The following is a 12,892-nucleotide window of genomic DNA, read 5'->3' as shown; positions in this document are numbered from 1 at the left end:
TTTTGTTTAGTGCACTGTGTGTACAGTGTCCTGATTCGGTAAAGTAGGGATGGTAATATCGATGAACGATTAATCGATTAATCGATTAATCGACTAAAAGTACGCCACAAAACGATTAATCGTCATCGATGTGTACCTTTAATTTAATCGGTTTAATCGATTAAAGCAGTTCGATTAATCGTTTTCCAGACAGTGACTAAAGTGGCGTGAAAATTTTGAAATCGTACTGTAGAATGCGGAGTACGAGCAACGACCGCGCGACTGTGAAGACCGAGAGCGACTGTCGACTGTTTTCCCGAGTCATGTCGAGCTGGCCAAGCGCTTCCCCGCTTTACGCGCACGTCACACAGGCTGCCTGGGGCCCGGAGAGAGGCCGCCCCTGTGGAGGAAGAAATAAACTAGGCGAGAGCATTACGTGAGGCAGCTAGTCTTGGCAAGCGAACTCACCGTCAAGCGATTTCCTTTGCTTTTTACTTCGCAGTAGGGTCAACACATGACCCTGAGTGACAAAACGTATTGGCCGATAATGTTTGGTTCGCAGCAGTTTCAAATCAGTGCGCACCCGTTCAGCTGCGCTGCTGCCCTGCACCCGGCAGCATTAAACCTACCGCGCGCTCTGATGTGGCGATCACGTGTTGCGCCATTACTTCTTGATGTCAGTAGTGCTGCGATGTTCTCTTCTAATTATGCCTTCCTCCATGCCCACCCTCCTAAGTAAGCGCCATTTTTAACATACAGGGTGTTCATTTTTAAGTTTTACGGAATTTTTAGAAATCGCCTGTGGCAGGTAGCATAATCTTATCATTGAGCTGGGTTATTCGATGAGGCGCAAATTCGCACGAGAAATCGAAACACATATTCAACTAATTAACAAAAAATCACTGATTAACTTCTTAGTTAATTACTTTACGACACATAACAATTCACGAATTGTAGCCGGTGATCTTGTCAGGCGTATCCACTTGCAATGAATTTCCAGAACGACACCAGTTTGGAGATATGCGCCATCATACTCGCCGTAAAAATGCACTGTTGTTCCACTTAATTTTTTACCAAAATGCATTGAAGCACAAAAGTAACTGTAACGTCCATGTATTTCGTCCCACACTTTGAGAAATAGTATCTCGAAACTGGTGTCATCCTGGAAATTCATTTCAAGTAGATGCGTCTTGCAAGCTCACCGGCTACAGTTCGTAAATTGCGATATCTGTCATAAAGTAATTAACCAAGAAGTTCATTAGTCAATTTTTGTTAATTGGTTGAATATGTCTTTCGATTGCTCGTGCTACTAATGTCCACCGCTCAACGATAAGAAGTATGCTACCTGCCACAGGCGATTTTTAAAAATTCCGTAGTAGTTGTCACATAGTAGTTACGATGAAGAAAACAGTCGCAAAACAGTGAATGACGAAACGGACTTTTTATTGGGCGAGCCTGTGCCCACAAAAGCAAGTTTCACTCGAAGCACAACGATAGCGGCGAACACAATCGGCGAAATCTGATCAGCGGCGAAGCGCGTCGGCTTTTATACATGAGTCATCGAAGGTTCCAGAGTAATCTCTGGTACCCGCGTGTCTTCCAGAAGGTACTAGAGAATTGGCGTCGCTCATACAATCAGATTACATAAGCGTCGGTGACAACTGACAACGGATAGAAGCATCGATAACGTTCGAGAAAATTCCGATACATGCAGGCGCTTCCTGCGCCGAGTGATAACGTTTAAGGTGGCGGTCCGGCAGCACCAGCCCCCCGTTTTGAGTACCTTTGGAGCAAGCGCGGTGGCTCTTCTACTTAGGATATAAAGTTGTGGTATATACCATAAAAAAGCTTAATTCTTGTATATTCTAACTATAGATAATATTAAGAAATTGATTAATGTGATTTAGAAATAAATGTTCAAGAACAAGCATGAGATGCATGGTTTTTGCAAACTGTGTCTCAGTTGTGACCATATTTAGAAGAAATTACCACATTTACTGCATTGCGGCTTGCTCTGTAGCTTTAGGACATATTTATTTCCTAGACGCAGCAAAACAATGTTAAATTTTTACTTTTTGGATAAATTGCTTTTGAAGTTTGCCAAAATATCGCAACTTCTGTTGTAAACAGTTTAGCCCGGCAACTACACGCTCAAGGAAGCTAAATTTTGGACAAATTAGAGATCAAGCAATTTCCAATTGGGATGCAAAATTTCATTTATGTACCTTTTTTGGCTTTCCTAATAATGCGACCGAAATTAATCAATATTTGGAATTCTGGTTTTACTTTTGCCCATTTTTGCGGGAAGGTACTAAAGCTACGAAGGTGCGGTGTAAAACTACTAAAGGTACATGAATGAAATTTAGCGTCCTACATGGAAATTCCTTGAACTCTAATTGTCCAAAATTTAGCTTTCTAGAGCATGTAGTGGCCGGGCTGTTTACAACAGAAGTTGCGATATTTGGCAATCTTCAAAAGCAAATTATCCAAAAAGTAAAAATTCAACATTATTTTGCTGCCTCTAGGCAATAGATAAATATGTCCTAAAGCCATAGAGCAAGCCGCAATGCAGTAAATGCGGTAGTTTCTTCTAAATATGGTCACAACTGAGACACATTTTGCAAAAACCGTGTATATCATGCTTGATCTTGAACATTTATTTCTAAACCACATTATTCAATTTCTTTATAATATAAATAGTTGGAATCTACAAGAATTAGGCTTTTTTATGGCATATACGACAACTTTATATCCTAAGTAGAAGAGCCACCACGGTTGCTCCAAAAGTACTCGAAACGGGGGGCTGGTGCCGCCGGAGTGGGACCACCACCTTAACATTTGTTAGCCGGTGAAAAGCGGTCACCGGGGAAAGATAAACAAGTACACGTGTCAATATGAACACTCTGTATATTGCTTATTCCTTCACTAGTGACTAGTGGCAATTATAGTTGACCTCTAACAAATTAAACATTATGCTTTATCAAAATTTATACGCTTGTATGTCTTATCCTGGTTCCACCTTTCAAGCGTTAAAATAGGTACTTATGTGAATAGATAACTGTGTTTCAGCCTTTTTAAAGCACCCGAAAAAAAAAAATCGAATAATCGACGAAAAACCCCGCATCGAAATCGATTAATCGATGATGCGCTAAAGGGACGAACGAATAATCGTTAATCGATTAAAACATTTAATCGACCATCCCTACGGTAAAGTTGGTAGCAGAGAGTGGGTAGTCTGTAACCATGCATTTATTAACTATTACAAGAGTTTAAAAAGTTAGAAATGAAGTAAACGGTAAAATGTGTACATGTTGAAAGAGCGGTGTCATGTTAGCATTGTAATGTGAGGAAGTCATAAAGCGGACAGCCCTCTTTTGAAGTTTTATAAATGGTTCAATGTATGAATGGCCCCGAGATGTAACACAGTACCACAGATGGCTGTGGAACAAGCTGAAATAAATTTGTCAAAGGGTTTCTGCATCAAAACAATTTCGGCACTTGAGCAGAATATAACAAGCCTTGCCGAGATTTTTGCAAAGCTTGTCAATGTCAGGTTTACATAGAAACGACTCATCTAATTTGTACAACCCCTTGATGGGCTCCTCAGCAGAGGACCGTTCGCCAGGGCCCTGTGGAAAATTTTAGTTATACTATAAAAGTTGTAAAGTGTCTTCCAAGGCGTATTCTACCATAATAATTCTTTAAAACGGTACAGTAGCAGCTGAAATAGAAGCAAAGAATCTGTAGTACAAGGAGGTGACCTGCTCTTCGTGTACAGAGGCATTCTTTTTTTGCTCGACCAGCAACGCAAAGGACTTTCCTCTCTTGCCTACTCCCATATAAGAAATGAGGGTTCACCTCCTTCTCTCTTTTTTTTGCAAAACACCTGATGCACCTTTCTTCCATTTTTTTTATTTAGATCATGACAATGGCATAGTACATCCATGTTATATTGACAAGTCTAACTGCACTGCAATGAGTTTGTTGACATGATGGCAGATAATAATTAATGTAAGGAGACGGATCGTTGCGAAGGTGCGTGAAGCTATATATTGTTCCTTCGTCAATTCCGCGCCTTACGTCTCTCATGTTGCCTAGCTTTCTGTTGTCCTTTGGTGCAGGCTACATGGCGACATTCACAAAAGATTCCCAGATGTTAGGCCCTTCTCGCATGCCAGTCTTGTACGATGAATTACTGAGGCGGTTCGCACTGGTAACATTAGTAGCCACCCTAACCGTGATTATGTAGCAACATGGCACCACCCATGCAGCCCAGACCACCCACTTCAATCCTAACCCAATTTGCACTTTTACTAGCTGTACGCCCTTGACAGCAACAAATAAAAAAATCCATCACTGCCTAGTCTCATCTCACACTGAGGACAAAGCACGAGGTATTTTTTGTTGTTCTTATTGAGATCAGCTGTTTGTTTTGACACTGCTAGGACTACACAGGCAGTAAAAGTGGTTCAATTTCTATTTAGCAGATGGCACCACAGCAGTAGCGATGGTGATGCATTGACGATGCAGAACGCTACAAAGGTTTAATTGTTCACTGCATCATTAATTTCCTACTCTGCTCTAGTATGGTACGTGATGACAGTGGTGAGCAAATGCCAAATATTCCATGAGCAGGTGGTGTGGTGCATGTGAACATATATCAAGGCGTTTGCTTTTACTAAAACTGGCTAAGGAGGCTGCATTGAACTGCTCAGATAGCGTGTCGATGAACCGAAGCCCCGCAGTAGCATTCATTGAAACGCAGCCTATAGTTACAACATAGGAAGATTTGTTGCATCACTGCACCAACAGTAGCGGATGTATCGAAAGGATGGCAAGCAGACGCTAAGCAGCTGACGCAGCGCGGACGAACACATCTTGAGGGGCATTCAACCTTCCTATTGGCTAAGAAGCCCTGTAGCTGCCCCAGTGCTACAAGGAACTACTGAGATGGAGTACAACTCGCAAAGCACATTTTTCAGCATGAAAGGTTCGGCAGTGGCTGATAAGGTGAGTGCTGCGTCGTCACATCCAAAAGAAATAGTATGCAGCACATTTGCATTGTTTACATTACAGCACATGACACCTAGCACGAAATTAATAATTGCAATACGTGGAGCAGTGATACAACTTTTAAGCTGTTCCCTAGCCTCCCCTCTTCATAAAGAGTAAAATGTGCAGACACAACTCTGGAAACAAACAACATGTGTGCAAAGCAAGGAAAGCTGGTTTGATACAATACCTATACTGAGATGCAAAGAGCACAAACGACCAGCAGTGCTTCTGCACTGTTTACTTCAGAGCACATGCATAAAAAGCACCCTAAAGAGCTTGTACTGTGTCCAACTGAGCAGCTGCTTAAGCTACAAGAAAGTTCGGCTAAGGAGGAGGTTTCATTATTTTCCAATGTATGTGTACAAGTACGGTTTGTTTCCGCCTTCTTGAATTTTGGGTCTAATGTTCTGTATGCACGGTTCACTTCAAAGCATATGCACATCGCATAAAACGAACGCTTACATGCCTAGCACCACTGCGACACACAGCACGTGTAAGTTAACAGTACCCTTCACTTCGTAAAGTAAGAACCCCAGCACTCAAACGATCTGTACGTGTTCGCAGTCACCAAGGCGCATCGCAGCCGCCAAAACAGCTCACATTAAGCAAGGCACAAAGAGCACATTACGAATGGCTGCGATGACGCGACAATAAAGCTCATCACTACAGGTCGTATCGTCACTCCTGAAGCACAAACCAGGCCACTGCACAATGCACATACACGTATGAGCTTCACGGCGATGAAGCGCACACACACACCTAGGCACACCATACGCCGAGGCGGGCGATCGCACTCTTTTCATTCTGACGCGTACTGAACATGTGTCATGCTTAGAATGCACGTATGTGATGGCCTTGGCGTTTGTACTGCTGGTACTGCACACGCGAAATACGGCCCAACACAAACGAAATCGCCGGTTTCATTGCTTCCGACCCTCGCATAAACACATATCCGTCTGTTGCCGTTGACGATCGCACGCACTGAAGAGGTCAGGCAGGGTACAGCGGATTGCTGCGTTCGACGACTATCTCAGCGACTGCTCGATAACTCCTTGCAATGATCCCAAAAACCGAAAAAAAAGTTGCAGTGGCTTAGCTCGGCTATGCCAGTATATACGTAGCGTTAGCAAAGGTTCAGCTGATTATTCTTAGCTTTCCTGGTTGTCTAGATTGTCAAGGATTAGCTTGATTGTCATGCTTACTGCTGCTCCAATGACACACGCGGTATACGTATTATGTGGCACATGTATATAGCCTTCTTCTGTTCATTCCTCCTACGCTCAACCGCTAATTGCCAGGCAACTACTTCGGGATCCGATGAGTCAAGCTTCTCCGTTCTTCTGCACTGTTGAGCAGCATTTGCGCTCTCCTCCATGGCTATACCACACTGGCAAACGCCAGTCAGAAGCGCAGTGTCAGACGGCGACTGCACAGCGAGCGCACGCCGGCGCCAGTGCGTCTACCACGGCGACGTCACTCCTCTGGAATGCGCAGACCGGCGGCGGCGGAGTGCGCGAGAGGTGCCGGCTCGGGTGCGCAAGCCGTGTGACATCACTGATCCTTGCACATGCGCAGCACGGCTCTTGATGTGCCACGCGAAACGGGCTTGGCTAGGCCAGTGTAGCTAATGCTACAAAAAATGCCACAGCAGCCTAGGCCTCGCGCTTCGCTTTAAACCAGCGCCATGTCTGTGCAGTCGCCGCATACATGCTGCATACTGGCAAAAGTCGACGACCGCCTCTCGTGCCGTAAGAGCGGCCATTTTAAGCGGACCGCGCGAGGGCGGTGTGGCTTGCGGCGATGGGCGGCTCGAGCGTGTACAGGCCCTAAGCAACCACGGCGGGTAATCTACAGTATGTTTAAGAAAATACGTCCTAAAGGCATTGAGAATGGAGAAGGCGCGATAATTTAAGCAATTTTCTCTGGATCATACTTTAGGAAAACTAGAGGTAGTAATTACACTAAGATTTTGAACCGAGTCAGATGACTGCTACCAATTCAAGAGCCGTAAGCATGTCATCCAAGTTCGTAGCCGGTTTAAAATGTAAGATGACCAATTTCTACAGCGCAGAGTATTGCAGTCAGTTTCCCTCAGAAAACCGAAACTGATCTGCCGCAGAGCAAAACTGTCGCATGCCGACTAGATTTATTAGGAAACCAATACTCTAATCCTGACCGCGAACACCTATGATGCAGTAGCACACCCAGGATCTCGGCCAGGGGGGGGTTGACAGTTTGCCAATACCATCTAAACAGCACTAATTCCGATTTCTTCACAGGAAATTGTCAAAGAAAGCGCTTTTTGCGAGTGTGCAGACGATAGCGCATCTTACATCTTAGTTGCAGTACCCGAATGCGCAAGGAAAGAAAAGGGGTTAAACAAAAGGGGAGGTTAGGTCGGCCTCAGGGGGGGGTTACAACCCCCGAATCCCCCCCCGTCGGTGCACCACTGCTATGATGGCACGTGCACAGTGGTGACGCCTAGCTGTGGCGGCGGTCATGAAAGCCAACGAAGGTTTGATAAAGACGCTCACTTCGGTCGGGACTCCCACCGGCGACCTCGTGCTGAGCAGCAGTATGCCAACACCGCTCAGCCACCGCGGAGGCGGATAGTAAAACAAAACACAAGCACACTCGAGGTGTACATGAAATAGATCATTTAATCGTCCAATGAGCGTAAAACTTTTACACATGAAACACTGGTTGTATGAAACATGACACCATGGTAAAACACGATTTCCACTCAACCGTACAGCAATCCCGTCGGCTTTGCCAAGCGTGACAACAATCTAAACGTAATTACAACCTCAGCAATGACGTCTTATTAAGTACTGATAGTTGGAACTCGCATGGCTCTAAATGAATGCGCCCACTGGGAAGACCGTTGTCAGAAAACTTCGCAAGGTCGCGCACTCAAGCTACGACATGCAGAAACGCCAAAGGAACTGTTAAGAGCGAACTAGTTCGTTGTACTTTTAATGACTTGATACATTTAAACAGAACACGCTGAAAACACCCACTATTTTCTATATACCATGGGCTTTCTTTATTTAAGGTGCATAAAAAATAGTGATATAAAATCATTATATACAGTGCAGCAGGAAATTGCCTTTCCAACACAACAGTCGCCTTCCGTGTGCCCGTTTCTTACAGACGGCAAGAGGCCATAAGGTAATATCTAAACGCTTAATTAAAGCTACAAACCGACAAATTTGCCGCTGAGTGTAAAATGGCAGTCTAGCAAAGGTACAATTTTCCTCGGAGATCAAAAAGCAAATATCCGTGGATAAAAAACAGCACAAAGAAACACACAGCGGCCGAACCGCATGTGACAATCTAAAAATGGTGAGCACCAAAAACGTACATTTTCCGGAGTTTGGGAGCCATATCCTCCCCAAAGGCACACTTGATCGTCACATTTCAGCGCTATAGAGTCAGTTGTCCTTTTCGTCAGCTAGGCACTTGAGGATTTCGCGTCCGATAGCCCGCGCCATGGGCGGCGGCACGGCGTTGCCGACTTGCCGATGTCTGTCCAGGATGGTGCCGAAGAAGCGGTAAGTGTCCGGGAACCCCTGCGACCTAGCACACTCCCGCACGCTCACGACGCGGTGCTGCTCGGGGTGCAGAACTCGGCCCTGCTTGCCCATCGGCTCCGGGTTGGTCACGGTGGTGCTGAAGAACCCGTCCCACTCGAGTCGACCGTACAGCCCTGCCCAGTGGTTGTGTCGGTTGCCCGTGTGCGGGAGGCACCACGGGATCAGCGTGTTGTCTTGTCGGCACAGCGGGTCGCACGGCTTGTCCGAGGCACAGGGGCAGACCCCGCGGAGGGCACCAGTCGACGACTTGCCGTTCTTGGCATCGTGGTGCGTGTAGCGCAGCTTCTTGGTGTACGTCACACCGTCCGAGAGCCGCACGACGGTGTTGGGCAGGTCGCGCCAGTCGGAGCCCGGGGCCAGGGGAATGTGCCGCATGCGGGCTTCGACCAAGGGCGCCATCTCCTTGCACACGTGATCCCGCAGCACCGCGCCACCGGCGCGAAGACTCTTCTGGAACGGGGTCGGGGCCTGGGCGCCGTACGGAATCTCGTCGAACTTGGCGCCGTTGCGGATCTCGGGCAGGTCCGACATGGCGTCGCGGACGGTGATGGTCCTGAGCGGAGCGGACGACGACCACTTGCAGTTGGACAGATACTTGCGGTCGTCCACCATTACGGTCAGCTGGCAGGCCCGAGGAGCGAACACGTGCTGCGGTTCCGGGTAGAGCGGAAGCTTTTCTCCCGGGGCAGCCGCCAGGATGATGGCTCTCCTGCGAGTCTGCGGTACTCCGTAGTTCCCGGCCTGAAGCACGCCGAAGGTGCACTGGTAACCCATGCTGATGAGGCAGCGCAGGGTCAGCTTGAGAACCATGCTGCGCTTGAACGAGACGAAGTTGCGCACGTTCTCGAGCAAGAAGAAGCGCGGCCGGTAGTACTCGCAGTAGCTCAGGTATGAGGCAATGAGCGAGTTCTTGAACTGGGAGTACTGCCTTGAGTTGAAGCGGTTCATACCGCTGAAGCCCTGGCACGGAGGTCCGCCGCAGAGCAGCTCGACGTCTCCCTTCTGCGGCAGCGCCTGCCCATGCTCGTTGACGGTCTCGCCGTCCATTACCAGGCGCAAGAGACGATTGCAGTCGTCGGTGAAGATGGTGGCAGTCCGGGAAGTTCAGACGGAAGGCCGTGGCCGCGGGCTCTTCCCGCTCGATGGCCCAGCAGGACTCGCTGACGCCGGCCTGGTGGAATCCCTCGGACAGGCCTCCGCAGCCCGCGAAGACGTCGAGACTGCGTAGCTTGCGCTGCGGCACGTAGTACTCTTCGGGCGGTTCGATGTTGACGGCATTGCTCGAACTCTTGCCTTTCTTACCCTTGCCCTTGCCGAGACAGCCCATCATGCGTGCCTTGGATGAAGGCTCCACGAAACGCTTGGTCTCACTGTCGTACGCTTCGGTAAAGTAGAAGCGGTGAGGGCCTCGGCGAAGATACTCTTCGACGTCCTCAGCCAGGTTTTCGCTGTACACAACGTAGCACTTGCCGCACACCTTGTTCAGCCCGACCACAGCCTCTTCTTCGGAGTAGTACAAGAGGCAGAGGTTGGTGTCCAGCTTTGGCTGATGCGTGTTCTCGGAGCGGTAAAATTTCTTGACCCTCAGCCTGAACCTTTCGGGCTCGTTTTTGGCATTACCACTGCCTGATTTTCTATAAATGGATACGATCTTGCCGATCTTGAAGGGTTCGGGTACGTCGGCGTTTGATCCCTTGATGTACTCGGAACGTTTGCGGTAGTACTCTGGGTATATGTCCTCGTCCACGTCTTCCTTTTTGACGCTGCCCTTGTTCTTGCTCTTGGGCGGCTTGAAGTCAAACTGGAACGCATCCGGCTCCAGGAAGACACACTCGCCGACGCAGAACGAGTTGCCCTGGAACAAGATGCTCGAATAGCAGAGTTTGCCGCCATCTTCCTCGATGACCTCTCCCGGAACAGGAGTCTCCAGTTTCCCCTGCGCTTCTGCATGACGACACGAGGTACACGCTTGCGTCACGTCGCACTCCTCTGGGCAAGACAGTTCGGGCGGGTCGATGAAGCGCGCGTGCTCCGGTTCGTAGGCCTTCTGGTAGAAGAACGACCTTCCGTCGTCGTCACCCTGCAGCACGCATTCGTCCTCCAAACTGTGCACGCCACCACGAGAGAACCAGTCCTGGGCTGCGGGTTTGAGCACCACTGTACAGAGGTCATTCACTGTGCTGAGACTCTGGTTCTCGCATTCGTTGGCGAGAAAGAGCTCGCGAGGATCGGACGATTCGCCCAGCACGGTGTCCGAACCCCTCCAGAACCAGTGCGCGTGGAACATCTTCTCGCCCCACGAAGTTTCGTACATGTAGACAATTCGGGCCACGTACAGCGGTGTACCGGGATCCTTGGGGGTGACGAGCACGAAGTCGCCCCATCGCAGCTCGTGGCCGTTGACCACGGCACGCGAGAAGTACGATTTCTTGTTGAGCGTGGCGACCGGCTTGTCGTCAACCCAGCAGACGTGGCTGCCACCGCGCTGCATCGTCTTGCGCGATGCAGGCGCCTCCGCCTGCACGGCCTTGCGGTCGAGCTTGTCCTCCATCTCTTCCGTGTCGCCGTCGTCTTCTTCCGCTTCCTGGAAGACCTTGTTGAGGCAGCGCCGCTCTATGCAGCACTGCTTCTGCCTGCCCGTGCCTCCAAACTTCACCATGTCCTTGCACGCCCTGCACTTGCCACAGTCGGCCGACTGGCACGCTTCGCAAACTCCGCACCGCTTGCGACGGGCAGCGTTGGAAGCCTTGTCATCGATCTGACCGTGGAACAGCACCTCGAAGACGTCTCGTACGAGCGGCGTTGTCGTAGCCAACGTACAGACGGACTTCTTGGGCAACGCTTTGCGTCGACCGCGCCGCATCGCTCGCCGCTGACCCAACGTCACGCCAGCCAGGTTAACCAAGCTCCGCAGGCAGGGCGTCACGATCAGGTGCACCTCGTCGTCGTCTCCGGTAACGTCGAAACTCTGCACCTGATCGATAACGAACTGGGCATTTCGAAGCAGCGAGTCCTCAGTGAACTTGGCGATGCCCTGAGGCGGGGGCGTCAGCTCGAGTTTGTTGAGCAGGTCCTCGTACGTGGTGTTCGGGTCCTTCACGACCGTCTCGATCACCAACTTGCTCATGTAGATCTTTTCCTTGATGGCGTCGATGAAGGGCGCGTACTGCTCGCTGGGCGACATGAGCACGTAGTCGGCGTACGGAGTGGTGAATCCGATCACAGCGTTCTCGCCACCGTCGAAACCCGCGGTCCACCAGGCTCCGATCGGTCCCAACGCCTTGCAGCATATGCCGTTCTCGGGGGAAGGGTCCTCGTCGTAAATGGGCTTCACGTACCCGCTGAAGTAGAGCTCCACGTCGCGCTCGATCAGGCCGGCGTCGATGGGGCACAGGTGCGTGTGCCGGTCGTAGACAGCGAACTGCGTGAGCTTGTGCTGCGGCGTGTCCATCACGTCGTCGCCGCCGTCGTCGACGGCGGCCTCGTTATCGAACACGCTCAACCGCGGGTCGGTAAGCGCCGAGAACTCGTCGACGGCGTCCGCCGGGTCACCCTCGAAAAGCCGCAACTCGGCGGCGTCCAGCACCTGCCGACAGTCGGAGCAACGGGTGTAGCTCACCTCCGCGACAGCCGGTTTTTTCTCGCTCTTGACGCGCTTCGCCATCTGACTAAACAGCGCGGTCAGGGTAGGCTGGCTGCCGCCGGCAGCGTCGCCGTTGGAGCGTCGCTTGCGTTTCCCACCTTTGAGCTTGGCGGCCGGCGGCGACGGCAACTCCTCTTTGTCGTCGCTCCCTTCGCGGTCGTCCGAGCCTCCGTTCGCCCCGCCGCATTTCTCGTCCGATGAGCACTTGCCGTTCGTCGTATCCAATTTCACGGTGGACACGGGCACCCCGTTGACAGTTTCCATCTTGTCGGTGACGTCTTTCGCGGAGAACAAACTATATTGCGAGATAAAATCGGTCACCAACACCACATACACGGGGGACCGGCTAACAAAGACCCCCACGCTACAAGCGGTTTTCCGCGAAAAACATAGCGCGCGAAGCGGCGGTGGCGCCGCCTTCTTATCGCTTGCTGCTCAGTCCCGCTTACCAATTGATAATACCGCCGGAAAAAAAAATGATAGCGACTTTTTCTTTGCCTAACATATTTTGTATTTATTTTGTTTTGTAGTGTTGTCTGTGTGTACGTAATAGAGCCTTCGTTATAGAGTAGCGTTACCATAGTTACGGAGGACGCCGCCGAGCCATGCCAAAAAACAA

General features: G+C 49.9%; 1 pseudogene; it reads right to left on the bottom strand.

Annotated features, from left to right (window-relative positions):
* Nucleotides 1-8,054: 8,054 nt before the first annotated feature.
* Nucleotides 8,055-12,608, bottom strand: LOC119437378 (DNA (cytosine-5)-methyltransferase 1-like; annotated as a pseudogene).
* Nucleotides 12,609-12,892: the final 284 nt, after the last annotated feature.

The sequence above is a fragment of the Dermacentor silvarum genome, chromosome 1, assembly GCF_013339745.2.
Source record: "Dermacentor silvarum isolate Dsil-2018 chromosome 1, BIME_Dsil_1.4, whole genome shotgun sequence".
NCBI classification, from domain to species: Eukaryota; Metazoa; Arthropoda; class Arachnida; order Ixodida; family Ixodidae; genus Dermacentor; species Dermacentor silvarum.
This window is presented reverse-complemented; position numbering and strand designations above follow the sequence as displayed.